We start from the raw sequence: 13,172 nt of genomic DNA on the forward strand, positions 1-13,172 counted from the left end.
AACCGTGGGAAATTCTTAGAGATGGGAATACCAGATGACCTTACCTGCCTCCTGAGAAACCTTTATGCAGGTCAAGAAGTGATCATTAGAATTGGACATGGAACAACTGGTTCAAAGTTGGGAAAGGAGTATGTCAAGGCTGTATATTGTCACCTGCTTATTGAACTTATATGCAGAGTATATCATCCGAAATGTTGGCCTGGATGAAGCACAAGCTGGAATCAAGATTGCTGGGAGAAATATCAATAATCTCAGATATGCATATGACACCATCCTTATGGCAGAAAGTGAAGAGGAACTAAAGAGCCTCTTGATGAAGGTGAAAGAGGAGAATAAAAAAGCTGGCTTTAAAACTCAACATTCAAAATACTGAGATCATGGCATCCAGTCTCATCACTTCATGGCAAATAGATGGGGAAAAAAAATAGAAACAGTGACAGACTTTATTTTCTTGGGCTCCAAAATCACTGCAGACAGTGACTGCAGCCATGAAATTAAAAGACACTTGCTCCTTGGAAGAAAAGCTATGACCAACCTAGACAGCATATTAAAAGCAGAGACATCACTTTGCCGAAAAAGGTCTGTATAGTCAAAGCCATGGTTTTTCCAGTAGTCATGTATGGATGTGCGAGCTGGACCATAAAGAAGGCTGAGCACCAAAGAATTGATGCTTTCCAACTGGTGCTGTAGAGGACTCTTGAGAGGTCCTTGGACAGCAAGGAGATGAAACCAGTCAATGCTAAAGGAAATCAACCCTGGATATTCACTGGAAGGGCTGATGCTGAAGCTCCAATACTTTGGCCACCTGATGCAAAGAACTGACTCACTGGAAAAGACCTTGATGCTGGGAAAGATTGAAGGCAGGAGAAAAAGGGGGCAACAGAGGATGAAATGCTTGGATGGCATCACTGACTCGATGGACATGAGTTTAAGCAAGCTCTTGGAGAGAGTGGGACAGGGAAGCCTGCATGCTAGAGTCCATGGGGTCGCAAAGAGTTGGACACGACTGAGTGACTGAACAACAAAAGGAAGGAGAATGGACAACTCATGCTCAAGACTCAACTCCCTGATGGCTTTCAGGGAAGGGTTTTGTTTTTTTTTTTTTTGTTTTAATATTTATTTAGCTGTATCGAGTCTCCATTGTGGCATGTGGAATCTGTAGTTGCCGTATGTGGGATCTAGTTCCCCAACCAGGGATCAAATCCAGGCCCCCTGCACTGGGACTGCAGAGTCTAAGCCACTGGACCACCAGGGAAGTCCCCAGGGAAGGGTTTTCACGATACTGGATGCTTGGGGCTGGTGCACTGGGACGACCCAGAGGGATGGATGGTACGGGGAGGGAGGAGGGAGGAGGGTTCAGGATGGGGAACACGTGTATACCTGTGGCGGATTCATGTTGATATATGGCAAAACCAATACAATATTGTAAAGTTAAAAAAATAAAGGGAACATTTGGGATGCGGGTTGCAGCTTGTGGACTTTGTTCTGATTGGTTGGTAGTGAGGTAACAGGGTGGTGTTTCAGGAATCTTAATCATCAATGTTCTGGTTCCAACCAGTCTGGGGTCTACGTGCTTGTGGTCAGCATGTAGGCACCATCCTCCACCTGGGTGGGGTCTTGGTTTCTGCAGAACAACTAAAAGATACGTGTCACATTGTTATGTATATCCCTAGAGGAGGAACTAGGACTCTGTTTTATCACTGAACTATTGTCATTACTTTCTTCCTTACTGTTATTACTTTTCCTTTGTTTCTGAGTTATCTCATTTCCCTAAATAGTAACTGTTTGAGTCTGCTCAGGGAAGGCCTAGAAGAGGAGGAAACTATTTTTTTTTCCCTACAAACAAGAAACATGGGCCAGGGAGGGACTTTTGTCTCCAGTATGGCCCCACAGGGTTCTGCTCAGTTTCATTATTCCTATTTCTAGGCAGAGCTGTCTCTTAAGGTGACATCATTATTTCTTTTATAAAAGGCAAGTGACACTGTGTACCATGTAGTTTCTAGGCCCCAGCTCTCCAAGGGGCTACATCACAGATTCAGTGGGCAGGGAAGAGGTGGGTGTTTGACCAGAGAAAGAACAAAGAGAGAGACAAAGCAGTTCTAAATTCCATCTGGAACCCTCCATGTTTGCCCCACACTACACACAAGGCTTGCCTCAGCTGAGGCAGAATTTCTAGGACACAAGGGAGCCCAGACTTTGCAGGAGCAAGGTTGCTCTGATATTGTGATTTGTAATAAGAAATAGATATTTGGTCTTAGAACGGTTCCTAGGACAGAGTTCCTAAAACCCTTGGAATTTCCTGTGATTAGGGAGATAAAGCTGTCTTTTGTGATATTAATGAGATGACATCTGGAAAGGCCTTGGTGGTTTTTTAAGTTGTGTCCAACTCTTGCTACCCCATGGACTGTAGCCTGCTAGGCTCTTTTGTCCATGAGATTCTCCAGGCAAGAATACTGGAGTGGGTTGCTATTCCCTTCTCCAAGGGATCTTCCCAACCCAGGAATCAAACCCGGGCCTCCTGCATTGTAGGCAGATTCATTACTGACTGAGCTATGAGGGAAGTCCATGGAAAGGCCTTAGGTAACCCAAAGATAGGGGCTGGTTGTCAAAGGAACTAACCATGTGATTATAGGGTAGGAACTTTCCATTTCATCCCACTCAACCCCAGGGCAAAGGAGGGGACTGGACTTTGAATCAATCACCAATGGCCCATGATTTAATCAATCATGTCTAGCTAATGAAGTCTCCATAAACACCCAAAAGGAAAGGGTTCAGAGAGCTTCCAGGTTGGTGAACACATGGAGATGTGGAGACAGTGGTGAGCCCAGGCAGGGCATGGAAGCTCCATGTTCTTTCCCCTAGACCTTACCCTACTTACCTCATCCATCTGTCTGTTCCTGACTTATAATAACCTAGTAAGTAAAATGTTTCTCTGAGTTCTATGAGCCGCTCTAGCAAATTAATCCAACCCAAGGAACTGTTAGGGGAAGCACACTGATTGAAACTGCCTACTCTGGCCAGGCACCATAGTAACCATTTGCATGAGTTGTTTTACGACAGGAGATCCTAGTAAGGAACACGGAACTAATAAGCCACCACCAACAGAAAGAGTTCGGGAAAGGTTGAAAGGAGACACCACATGTCAGACCACCTCCCAGAATCCTTCTCTCTGGCATCCATCTTGGCTGAACAAGGCGTGCACCACCAGGAAGGACTCTGAGTCAGAACGACTGGCTAAAGACACCTGGAAACTAATCCCATCACCATAAAACCCAAGACTGCAAGCCACCTGGAAGAGCAGTTCTCCTGGGCTCCCTTTCCCTACTGCTCTCCACCCGGGCATCCTTTCCCAATAAAATCTCTTGCTTTGTCAGCACATGTGTCTCCTCAAACAATTCATTTCCAAGTGTTAGTTAAGAGCTCAGTTTTGGGGCCTGGAAGGGGTCCCCCTTCCTGCAACAGAACCAGGGGGTCATGGGAACCTCTATACTGTAGCCAGTTGGTCAGAAATACAAGTGACAACCTGAGCTTCTGACCGGTGTCTAAAATCAGTGTGTGTGTGGAGGGCAGTCTTGTAGGACTGAGCCCTTACCCTGTGGGATCTGATACTATTTCTGGGTAGATGGTGTCAGAATTGAGTTGAACTGTAGGACACCCAGCTGGTGTCACAGAGAATTGCTCGTTGTTGGGGACCCCTCCCCCCACCCAACACACACACATTAGAATCGGGTCCAGGAACCCAAAAGAGCTGCCATTCTGAGTGACTCTGGGGCACTGGTGCTGTCAGAGCTGTGGTGATACTGTTAGGGAACCGTTGACCAAAATTGCCCACCTTGGCCAGGAAGGATACTAACTGTGAGTTGTCTCACAACAGGAAGTTCCAATAAAGAACATGGTGCTGCTGTGGAAAACTAACAGGAGAATACAGGAGGGGCCGAAAGGAGGGAGGAGAAACCAGCCCACGATATGTCCCACCAACCTCCCAGAAACCCTCACTCTAGAATCCATCTTGGCTGAGAGATGTGCGCCACCAGGAAGGACCCTGAGTCAGACCAGATATGGACATAAGCAAGATGCCTGGCCAAAGACAACCCAAAAGCTAATCCCATCACCATAAAATCTAAGACTGGGAGCCACGTGGCACAGCAGTCCTCCTGGGTTCCCTTACCCCGCTGTTCTCTGCCTGGGCCCCCATGCCCAATAAAGTCTCTTGTTTTGTCAGCACATGTGTCTCCTTGGACAATTCATTCCTGAGTGTTAGACAAGAGCCCGCTCTCAGGCTCTGGAAGGGGTCCCCCTTCTGGTAACAACAGTGATTATTACTGCTATTACCACTGCTATTATAACTATGACTTTGTCCCATTTGGGGCCACGGCTTAGGAATCTCCCTTTCACAGACATTCACTGTCTCATCCATGCTTCTAGGCTGTTGATCCCTTTAAAGACCAGAACTGCATTTTGTTTACCAAAGGCAAATGGCAACCCACTCCAGTATTCTTGCCTGAAAAATCCCATGGACAAAGGAGCCTGGCAGGCTATAGTCCATGGGGTCACAAAGAATCAGACACGACTGAGCAACTAACACTCTACCAAAGGCAAGGATCATGGAGCACAGTGAATGACTAATAGTAAGTGCTCAGTGAATTATGAGCACTGCTGGGACTGGACCACTCATCCTCTGTGGTCCACACAACAGCAGCATCAGGAAGGACTATCCTCATTTGACATCTGAGCAAACTGAGGCTTGGAGAGGGTAAGTAACTTGCCCAATGTCCACAGTGGTGAGTGCCAAGACTTCAACCTGGTTTTACCCAATCCCAGTGCCTGTAATCTTAACCGCTGTATGAATTTCCTATTGCTGCTGTAACAAATGACCACAAATTTAGTGGCTTAAAAAAACACAAAGTTATCATCTTATAGCCCTGGAAGTCAGAAGTCTGAAATGAGTCTTCAGTTCAGTTGCTCAGTTGTGTCCATCTCTTTGTGACTCCACGGACTGCAGCACACCAGGCCTCCCTGTCCATCACCAACTCCCAGAGCTTACTCAAACTCATGTCCATTGAGTCAGTGATGCCATCCAACCATCTCATCCTCTGTCGTGCCCTTCTCCTCCCACCTTCAATCTTCCCCAGCATCAGGGTCTTTTCAAATGAGTTAGTTCTTCGCATCAGGTGGCCAAAGTACTGGAGTTTCAGCTTCACCATCAGTCCTTCCAATGAATATTCAGGGCTGATTTCCTTTAGGATGGACTGGTTGGATCTCCTTGCAGTCCAAGGGACTCTCAAGAGTCTTCTCCAACAACACAGTTCAAAAGCATCAATTCTTCAGTGCTCAGCTTTCTTTACAGTCCAATTCTCACATGCATACATGACCACGGGAAAAACCATAGCCTTGACTAGATGGACCTTTGTTGGCAAAGTAATGTCTCTGCTTTTTAATATGCTGTCTAGGTTGGTCATAACTTTCCTTCCAAGGAGTAAGCGTCTTTTAATTTCATGACTGCAGTCACCATTTGCAGTGATTTTGGAACCCCCCCCCCCAAATTAAGTCTGCCACTGTTTCCACTGTTTCCCCATCCATTTCCCATGAAGTGATGGGACCAGTTGCCATGATCTTAGTTTTCTGAATGTTGAGTTTTAAGCCAACGTTTTCACTGTCCTCTTTCTCTTTACTCCTTGGAAGGAAAGTTTTTGCCTTGATTCATGGACCTAACATTCCAGTTTCCTATGCAATATTGCTCTTTACAGCATCAGACCTTGCTTCCATCACCAGTCTCATCCACAACTGGGTGTTGTTTTTGCTTCGGTCAAACAGGAGATGGCAAGAGTGAACATCGACATTTCAGGAATCAGCGAACTAAAATGGATTGGAATGGGTGAATTTAACTCAGATGACCATTATATTACTACTGTGGGCAAGAATCCCTTAGAAGAAATGGAGTAGCCATCATGGTCGACAAAAGAGTCCAAAATGCAGTACTTGAATGCAATCTCAAAAATGACAGAATGATCTCTGTTTGTTTCCAAGGCAAACCATTCAATATCACGGTAATTCAAGCTTACGCCCCGAACAGTAACGCTGAAGAAGCTGAAGTTGAACAGTTCTATGAAGATCTACAAGACCTTCTAGAACTAACACCCAAAAGAGATGTCCTTTTCATTATAGGGGACTGGAATGCAAAAGTAGGAAATCAAGAAATACCTGAGTAACAGACAAATTTGGCCTTGGAGTACAGAATGAAGCAGGGCAAAGGCTAACAGAGTTTTGCCAAGAGAACGCACTGGTCATAGCAAACACCCTCTTCCAACAACACAAGAGAAGACTCTACACATGGACATCACCAGATGGTCAACACCGAAATCAGATTGATTATATTCTTTGCAGCCAAAGATGGAAAAGCTCTATACAGTCAGCAAAAACAAGACTGGGAGCTAACTGTGGCTCAGATCATGAACTCCTTATTGCCAAATTCAGACTTAAATTGAAGAAAGTAGGGAAAACAACTAGACCATTCAGGTATGACCTAAATCAAATCCCTTATGATTATACAGTGGAAGTGAGAAATAAGATTTAAGGGACTAGATCTGATAGAGTGCCTGATGAACTATGGACAGAGGTTTGTGACATTGTACAGGATACAGGGAGCAAGATCATCCCCAAGAAAAAGAAATGCAAAAAAGCAAAATGGCTGTCCGAAGAGGCCTTACAAACAGCTGTGAAAAGAAGAGAAGCAAAAAGCAAAGGAGAAAAGGAAAGATATATTCATTTGAATGCAGAGTTCCAAATAATAGCAAGGAGAGAGAAGAAAGCCTTTCTCAGTGAACAGTGCACAGAAATAGAGAAAAACAATAGAATGGGAAAGACTAGAGATCTCTTCAAGAAAATTAGAGATACCAAGGGAACATTTCATGCAAAGATGGGCTCGATAAAGGACAGAAATGGTATGGACCTAACAGAAGCAGAAGATATTAAGAGGTGGCAAGAATACACAGAAGAAATGTACAAAAAAGACCTTCATGACCCAGATAATTACGATGGTGTGATCACTCACCTAGAGCCAGACATCCTGGAATGTGAAGTCAAGTGGGCCTTAGGAATATCACTACAAACAAAGCTATTGGAGGTGATGGAATTCCAGTTGAGCTATTTCAAATCCTAAATGATGATGCTGTGAAAGCGCTGCACTCAATATGCCAGCAAATTTGGAAAACTCAGCAGTGGCCACAGGACTGGAAAAGGTCAGTTTTCATCCCAATCCCAAAGAAAGGCAATGCCAAAAAATGCTTAAACTACCGCACAATTGCACTCATCTCACACACTAGTAAAGTAATGCTCAAAATTCTCCAAGCCAGGCTTCAGTAGTACGTGAACCATAAACTTCCAGATGTTCAAGCTGGTTTTAGAAAAGGCAGAGGAACCAGAGATCAAATTGCCAACATCCACTGGATCATCGAAAAAGCAAGAGAGATCCAGAAAAACATCTATTTCTGCTTTATTGACTATGCCAAAGCCTTTGACTGTGTGGATCACAGTAAACTGTGGAAAATTCTGAAAGAGATGGGAATACCAGACCACCTGACCTGTGTCTTGAGAAACCTATAAGCAGGTCAGGAAGCAACATTCGAACTGGATATGGAACAACAGACTGGTTCCAAATAGGAAAAGGAGTACGTCAAGGCTGTATATTGTCACCCTGCTTATAACTTATATGCAGAGTACATTATGAGAAACACTGGGCTGGAAGAAGCACGAGCTGGAATCAAGATTGCCAGGAGAAATATCAGTAACCTCAGATATGCAGATAACACCACACTTATGGCAGAAAATGAAGAGGAATTAAAGAGCCTCTTGATGAAAGTGAAAGAGGAGAGTGAAAAAGTTGGCTTAAAGCCAACCTTCAGAAATGAGTCTTATGGGGCTATAATCAAAGTGCTGACAGAGCTGGTCCCTTCTAATGGCTCTGAAGAATCTAGTCTTTGCTCCTTCTGGCTTCTAGATGATGCTGATATTGCTTAGCTGGTGGCTGAGTCACTCCAAAGTCTGCTTTCATGGTCACATGACTTTCTCCTCCCACTATTCTGGCCTCCTGCCTCCTTCTTAGAAGGACTCTTGTGATTATATGCGGTCCATTTGGGTAAGCCTGGGTGATCTTCCCATCTCAAGATTCTTAACTTCATCACAATCTGCAAAGTCCCTTTTGCCATATAAGGTAACACTTGCAAGTTCTGAGAATTAAGATGTGGATATATTTGTGTGTGTGCTAAGTTACTTCAGCCTTGTCTGACTCTTTGCGACCCTATGGACTGTAGCCCGCCAGGCTTCTCTGTCCATGGGATTCTCCAAGCAAGAATACTGGAGTGGGTTGCCATGCCCTCCTCCAGGGGATCTTACTGACCCATGGATTGCACTGCATTGGCAGGCAGGTTCTTTACCACTAGTGCCACCTTGGGGACCCATTATTTGGTCTATTACAGCCACTCTCTGTACTGCCTCCCTTACAAATGATGATGGGATGAATTAATGAAGAAACAAGTGGTACAGGACTGAGTGCCCCGAGTTTGAGTGCTTCCCAAAGCAGGCAAGGACTTGGGTGCAGGTGGTTTACTTGGAAGCACTCCCAGAAAACCCCAGCAGGGCAACGAGGCAGGATTAAAAAGCTGATAGGGGTATAGAGACGAGCTGGTTGTCCCTGTGGGCAACTGGGGCCCTATCCTGTTAGGGACCCTCTTTGGAACTGTTTTAAACGCATCTCAGAATCATCCCACTGAGGACATCTATATTAGTGCCCTAGGGCTTGGGTGACAAAGCAGCACAGACTGGGTGGTTTACAACAGAAATTGATGGCCTCACAGTTCTGGGGGCTTCCCAGATGGCACTAGGGGTAAAGAACCTGCCTGCCAATGCAGTAGACACAAGAGATGCAGGTTAGGTCTCTGGATCAGGAAGATCCCCTGGAGAGGAAATGGCAACACACTCCAGTATTCTTGCCTGGAGAATCCCATGGACAGAGGAGCCTGGTGGGCTACAGTCCATGGGGTCACACAGTTGAATACGACTGAAGTAACTTAGTGCACACGTACATTTCCGGAGGGTGCAAATCTGAAATCAAGGTGTCAGTGGGATCTCTTCTTTCTGGAGGCCTTAGAAAAATCCATCCCAGGCCTCTCCTTCAAGTTTCTGGGGACTGTTGACACTTCTTGGTTGTCCTTGGCTTGTGGACACATCACTGTAATCTCTGCCTCCATCTTCATGTCACCTTCCCCTCTATGTGTCTTCTCCCTGTCAATTCTCTAAGGGCACTTATCTTTGGATTCAGGTCCACTTGAATAATCCAGGATAATCTCATCTCAGGATCCTTAACTTCATTATGTCTATGAGACCCTTTTCCCAAAGGAGGTCACATTCACAGGTTCCCTATGGACCTATTTTTGGGGGGCCACCCTACAGCCCACTACAGCTGTGAAGCTGCAGTATTTATGCACAGGCTCTCCCTCCACCTTAGCTGCGGTTGCCTCTGGTGGTGTGAAACCCTGGCACAGAGCCTTGTCCTCTACCAAGCAAGCTCCGGTGATTCCACAGAAAGTCCAAGGCAGGGAGGCAGAGAGGGAGGGGTAGGTATTTGACGTGGGAAGTGGTCAGCAGGCTCAGGCACTGTCTACCACGGTGGCGGGTGCACCCAAAGGTGGCCCAGGGGACACGGCAGGACCATCCTACAGGGATGCGTAGCATCTGCTTCGGAGAGACGGATGACAGACAGCCTTCCTGCACTGCTCTCAGTATTCCCCCCGCTCCCTCCCTCACCCAACTCCTTAGGCGTCCTGGCCTTGTTCGGCCTCTGGAATAGATGAATCAGCAGGAAAAACTCTTGTCTGCCCAGAAAGCCAGAGAAAGATCGAGGCTCAGGGTGTTGCCCCTCCCACACAAGCAGGCCCGGGAGTTTGGCTTTGCAGCAGCCCAGCCGATGACGGATGAGGCCGTACATCTTCCGAAGCAGGCCAAGCGGAAAGAGGGGCGGGGTGGGGGTGGGGGCGGGGGGGAGAAGTAATTAGTTTGATGAATCTTCTTTTTAAGTCGTTCCCTACATGGAGCTCTCACGGCGTTATAGGCTCAGTGATGCATTCCCTAAGTTTTATGAATCCTTAAACATGGGCCATTTTTCAAAAGAGAGAAGTGAAAATAATCATCTGTCGGCACAAGCCCTAGGTGTCCCTGGTCTGGAACAAGGACACCCGATGGGGCCCCCAGGCCACAGAGGGCTTCGGAGAGTCAGGATGAGGCTCAAGGCTTCTCACTGGTCCCTGGGCCTCCAGAAGTGATGTGCGTTCAATATTCAACTCCGTCCTCAGCAAGCCTCTTCTATGTTCCTGCCCTGTGTTCCAAGCTGGGGCTGGGGAAATAAGTCTGACCCAGTTATATCCTGCATAAACCCACAGCATAGTGTGGCCCGTGGAAGACTAGGCCAGTAAACCCTCCTCACTAGGCTAGGTGGCGCTCTCTGCCTGTGATGGACAGACTGCAAAATTGGCCCCAAATGGCAACCCACTCCAGTACTCGTGCCTGAAAAACTCCATGGACTGTCACCTGAGGAGCCTGGTAGGCGACAGTCCATGGAGTCGCAAAGAGCTGGACACGACTGAGTGACTTCACATGTATCCTTTGGTAGTACCCTCCCACACCGACCTTGAACTTGGGTATTGACTTGGTTTGGCAAGTTGCAAACAGTATGGTAAGCCAAGGTTTAAAAAAGCACTTGCATGGCTGTGCTCGTCCACTTGCTGCTCTTGGAACCTTTGGCTACCGTGTCATGGAGCCCAAGCCAGTCGCGCAGAGGACCAGAGCCGTGGTCCAGTTAGCCCTTTGCTCCAGCTGACAGCCAGACCCCCAGAAGCAGAGCTTCCTCGCTGACCACAGTCTGTGGGCCAGGAATGGGCCACAGTCAATAAAGGAAACACCACTGGGCAGGTCCCCACTGAGGCAGCGGGGGTGCAATCCTATCAGGGACCACTGGGGGCTCTGATATCTCAGCTTTTGGACTTCACATCTCAGCTTTTGGTGGTCCCCATGAGGACCCTGGCTTCCCTAGTGGCTCAGTGGTAAGGAATCTCTGCCTGTCAATGAAGGAGACACAGATTCCATCCCTGGGTTGGGAAGATCCCCTGGAGAAGGAAATGGCAACCCACTCCAGCATTCTTGCCTGAAAAGTCCCATGTACAGAGAAGCCTGGTGCACTATAATCCACGCAGCCACAAAGAGCTGGACACGACTTAGTAAGTAAACAACAACAAACGAGGAGTACCCATCTGAGCTTCCAGTGGGGCCACTTGGGCTTTATTATTAGGCTGATTCCAGCCTAGAACAATTTCCAACCTTGACCTTAATGCTCCTCCAGAAAAACGAAGTTCTCTTTCCATTCCCTTTGGGGGCTTTTTGACGATGGGAGTAACGAGCAGAACTGAGAAAGCTTTGATCTTGTTTCTAACTAGAGGTTAGTCCCCAGATTGTAAGCTCATTTTAATGGGTGGAAGAAGGGGGCAGGCAGGGGGGCTTCTCTGGGGGTTGAGTTTAACGCAAACAAAGAACACACCCCTTTCTCTAGGAGGTAGGTGGTTACTGGGCCACTGCCCAGGCTGGGTGGCTTTGCCTCCGGCCAGGCTGATGGACATACCTCCCCCACCGAGGAAGCCCAATCTGGCATGTTCTAGACTCCATCTCTACTTCACTTACTGCCAGACTGAAAAACACAGGGGGCACCCACAGCAGCCATTCAAGGAGACAAAACCAAAAACAGTCAGGTCTAGAAAAAATGGCTCCTTTCCCGCTCACTTTTTAAGATGAGACCAGTGTCCACGGTTCTAAAAGCAGTAACTTCTTTGCTCCCTCCTGTCCTCTCAATGACCACAATCTCTCTCCCTTTGACCAGCAGTGTCCACAGAACCGCCAGTCCCTAGAAATGCCCTTTTCTTGGCTAAAGCTAAATTGGTCATGAGGGCCACATGGCCTTTCTGTGCCAGGCTGACCTGCCATTGGATAAGGTGGGGGGGGGCGGCGCATTCCTGGCACCGTTTGCCTGTGCTGAAGCCACATCCCCTGTCCAGTATCAAAGACAGGTAGTGACGCTGCCCTGGTCTAGTGGGCAGACACGTTGGCCTCTGAGTGTACACTGAGGAAATGCATGGCTGACTGGCGAGCACCAGCCTGGAGCCCAGAGCACAGGTCCTCCCAGCAGAGGCCTGTCCCTGAGCCTCGTTTTTACCTTTCCCTCGAATGGGGGCCTGCCGCAGCAGCTGGGCCTCCCGGTCATGCTCCAGGGGAGAGGCCCTCACTTTGGACACCTCTGGAGCTGTGAGTCTGTGGGAGAAATGGCAGAGGTCAGCACCAGGCCTACTTCCTGACTAGTTCTTGGGGAATGGGAGGGTGGGAATTGTGGGTAGGAGGGAGGGTACAGACCTTCTCACCGACAGTCCTGTTGAAGAGGCCATGTCCCTACGGCTGCCCTTTAACACCTTTCCTGCCTAATGAGATCACAGCAAGTAGCAGAAAAAGTATGTGTGGGTGAATGAATGTGTGTGCGTGTGAGCGTGTGCCTTTGTATATATGTTTGAGAACATAAGTATTTGAGAATGCGGGTAATTTGTGTGTGTGCGTATTGTGTACACATGCATGTCTGTGTGTGCATATGTCTGTATTTGTGTATGCTTGTGTATGCATGTGTGTGCCCATCTAGGCTGCGACATCTCTGGGACTAAGGGGTCACAGAACTCTCTAGGCCTAAGAACTAGAGGTGAAATCCGGAGTCCTTGAGAGTCACTTGGTAATGGTATTTCCCCCTCCAATCACAGGCAGGAGTTGTGGCTCCCTGACAATGACCCCACCTTTGCCCTTTCCACCCTCATCTCTGCCCTGTCGCTATTGGTCAGGGGTGCTGGAGCCCAAGTGCCAGCATCTCCATTGCCATTAATATCCCCTGTCCACACCCCACCCTCCAAGCAGCCAGATGATGTGGGAGTCAAACTGCCATATCCGAGGGTCACCTGTTCCTGCCTGCAGAATGAGAGACGAACAGAACCATCATTTACTGACAACTTAGCATGTGCCAGGCTCTGTGACTCTTGGCCTGTGGCCACATGCCCTCCCCATCTTCCCTAGCGGCCCCTTCCAAATACCCTCTGTGT

The 13,172-nt window shown here is 47.6% G+C and overlaps 1 long non-coding RNA gene across 1 annotated transcript in view; it reads right to left on the minus strand.

The window, feature by feature from the left end:
* The window catches only part of LOC139181356 (uncharacterized), a 65,757-nt gene that overhangs the window by 17,976 nt on the left and 34,609 nt on the right, over positions 1-13,172 (minus strand). The window lies entirely within an intron of this gene.

This window comes from Bos indicus, chromosome X (assembly GCF_029378745.1).
Source record: "Bos indicus isolate NIAB-ARS_2022 breed Sahiwal x Tharparkar chromosome X, NIAB-ARS_B.indTharparkar_mat_pri_1.0, whole genome shotgun sequence".
Lineage (NCBI taxonomy): Eukaryota > Metazoa > Chordata > Mammalia > Artiodactyla > Bovidae > Bos > Bos indicus.